Consider the following 3,671-nt stretch of genomic DNA (forward strand, 5'->3'; position numbering starts at 1 on the left):
TGGACGTTTATCTAAATAAAACGTTGGTTTAATCTGATTGGTCCAATTCATTGACTCAGCAAGCCTAGTCCCAACCTTGGCCGACCTTTAGCATATAGGTACCCCTTACGGACCGTAAGGGGTATAGCTTACGGTGCGTAAGCCTGATCAAAATCGGGTATAAATATCAGGACATTGGCACTTGATTTTGGGCGCTTGATCGACGAACAAAGTCGAAAATCACACAGAGTTATGCTCTGTTTACCTCAATTCACACACACGGATCACTAATCGACGCCGCAATCAGGGTATTAACTCAATCACTGTTCAATTCTTCTCTTTCCGTCAGCTTTTATTTTTGTAAATAATAGCTCGGGATTTTACCCTCTAAATCCCTAAATTCTGCTCGTTATTAAGGTAATAACTCTAATCACTGGTCATTAAAGTTGAATTGAGTTAATACAATAATACGAGTTCTTGTGTCTAGAAATTAGAATTCATAATCAGTAAGCTGTTAAACTAGTATATCAAACTTAGCAGTTAAGTTAACTGAGTAGATTAATTCATTTGTTATTTAAGTTTAGTATGATTAATTAATCAGTTAATCAATATTAATTAAGCTAATTAAGATTAATTAAGCTAAGTAAGTTATTTAGTTAAATGGTTAAGGAAACTTAATAGTTAAGGAAACTTAATAGTTAAGGAAACTTAATGGTTAAGTAAAACATAATAGTTAAGCAAACTTAATAGTTAAGATAAAATTTAATAAATAAAAGTAAAACTTAATAACTAAGAAATCTTCCTAGCTAAGTAATAAATCTACCTATAAATAGGAAGCTTAGGATTCATTTTTCTTTGCTCATTTCTTTTCTTCTTCTCTCTATACGTTGGTGTTCTAACCAATAATCACTCGATCGCTATTACGATTCAATTTCCGGGATCAATATATCCAAAGAATGTCTAAGTGCCGCCCACATTGGGTTATGCTTTGTCGTTTGTCGTTTCGATAAATGAGTTGAAGTATTATACTTTGTCGTTTGTCATTTCGATAAATGAGTTGAAGTATTATACTTTGTCGTTTGTCGTCAATTCGATAAATGAGTTGAAGTATTGCACTTTGTCGTTCATTGTGAGAATTTGATCTCGTGAGTTATCGTAAAAGCTGTATTGATCATTAACCCGGTTTTTGTGAAATTCGTTAAGGTTCGAATCTCATGACTACCGTTAAGGTTTGATTTGGATTCTACACCAATACGTATTCCATTCTGTTAAACTATGTATTTAACTACCAAGAATACTCCCAACTATACCCTTACAATCAAACAAACTATAAAATCATCAGAAGATCCAGAATAATAAAGTGCATGCCTAATTATCGGAAGAAGTAGAATCAGGAAGTTTGTTAACTTAATCCTGCATGCTGATTTGTGAGTTATTCTTCTTTTTATAAACTCTTTTCTCACAGTTTGTGAGCTATTAACTGTTTTACAATACTCCAAATTATTTTCAGAATTATAACTTACAGTGATTAAGTTGTAATCACCAAATTACAGCCGCCGGTATGTGGGGTATTGTGCACATTACTTGATAATCTTCACCATTGGGGCAGCCATTGGGTGATATGACCATAATCACAGACACCATTGGACGTATGGGCCAATGGGTCGAGTGGTAAAGTACTGTGGGTAGTTGGTTGATATCAGAAACATCGTAAAAGATCTTAACACTGTGAATTATAACAAATGTGTCGTTTTCAGTAAAATGAATAATTCACTCAGTATTTCCCGCTGACAAAATCTTCTTAAAACGCGTTTCAGGTAATTACAATAGATTGGAGTAAGGATTGGATCCGACACTGAAGGACTTCAAGAAGTGGCTTATTTTCAAATTAAGAAATATTGTTTTTATTAAAAGCTACCTTTGTAAAACATGGAATTTATTCCATCTTTTTAAATAAAATCCGGTGTTTCTAAACTCTGATATTTTTCCTAACTCACGGTCCTGATGAAATTTCCGCTGCAATGTTTTTCAAAATAATCACCGGTACCACTGGACTGCTCACGGCACCGATTCCGGCCAGGATGGGGTCGGGGGTCGTGACAGAAGGTGGTATCAGAGCCAAGCCACTACTTTAAGCCTATAAAGTGTTGTGATAACAATACTTAAGCTTAAATAAAAGAGTTAGGAGATTGCTATTAACTTAACTGGTAGCACATCTGATAGCATTTAGACTTGAACATAAGAAAAGATGTCTTAGTATAAGCTAAGCCACTTGTTCACGCAAATAGGTGTTATAATAATACCTAAGCTTAAACGGAAAATTTGAAACTTAATGTTTTCTGATAGCACTTCGAATGATATTTAGACATGAACTTAAGAATTTTGCTTTAAAATAAACTTTAAGGTAAATTACTTATATAAGTATAATGTAATGGATACTGGCATGTCATAAGAAGGACGGTTAGCAGGCAATAGCACTTAATTGCTATTTATTCTTGCTTATTGATATTATTTGATCTAGAATAAGATATGTTATGGGAATACAAATTTCCTTGATTCTGGATAAAAGTCCTAATAAAAGAGACATTTTTAAAATCTTGAAAAGATACTATTTATGGGAAATAGAAAATTTTCTCCGGCAAAACTGGGTATAGAGTAGCAGACTCTCCAGCTTGTCCGGATATACTGAGGTTACCTCTCCGGCGCGAACCGGGTAAGATGGGGTATATATAAAATGTCAAACAAGTGACAAGATTTCCCTAAATAAGTATCATGGTCTGATATCAGACTTGTTTTTGGAAATAAGAATCTGTTAAATACATTAACCTTATAAAGGGTATGTATATTACAGCATGTGAAATATATGATTATATAGATATGTATATCTATAAGAAATTTCAAAAGCCATAACAATTGATAATTAGGGATAAAGCACAAGTATATGTGTCAATAATAAATTTAGATTCCTTTATCAAGAATCTCTTACCTATATCGATATCAAACATTATTTTGTTTGATCATTTACCTCGTAACTCGAGCAACAATAATAAATGGAAACCCATTAAGTTGGGACACCATCAAAAATATAAGAATTACCAATACGTTACCATAAATTATTAACGCCATAAATTATGAACGCAAGTAAGAAGCATGTCAAGTTGTGCTAATGCACAAGAAAACACATGAAACCTAAAATTATACGTCCACAGACGTCAAAGTTTATCACACACAACTTCCAAGGCAAGACCTTTGAAAAATATAAATTAGGCACGATGACACCAATATTAATTCCGTCGGTAAAAGTACTCCTAATCAAAAAGCGGTACTTTGCCACATGATCTTACAAACAATCAAAATCTCGCTGAGGTGCGTTGGAACAACATTTCACAAACATCGGTACATAGTTTAACCTGAGTCATAATTATTAGTACTACAAAAGAAGTCATATAGTTTTGCACATTCCCTATTCCATTTCACTTCCTTCGACATTCTCTGATAATGTCATTAAACAAATAAGTTATCACACGAAATTCCAGATAAAGCTCTTATATTTCTTTCGTTGCAATTCTGACTTCTGCCTATAAAGAATTGACTTTCGTGTTTTTACTTCCTCTAATAGTCATCATACCATGAGGATTTCTTTCATAGTAGCAAATATTGATCTATTTCATTTCTTGGTAAATCCACACTTT

This window comes from Helianthus annuus, chromosome 4 (genome assembly GCF_002127325.2).
Source record: "Helianthus annuus cultivar XRQ/B chromosome 4, HanXRQr2.0-SUNRISE, whole genome shotgun sequence".
NCBI classification, from domain to species: Eukaryota; Viridiplantae; Streptophyta; class Magnoliopsida; order Asterales; family Asteraceae; genus Helianthus; species Helianthus annuus.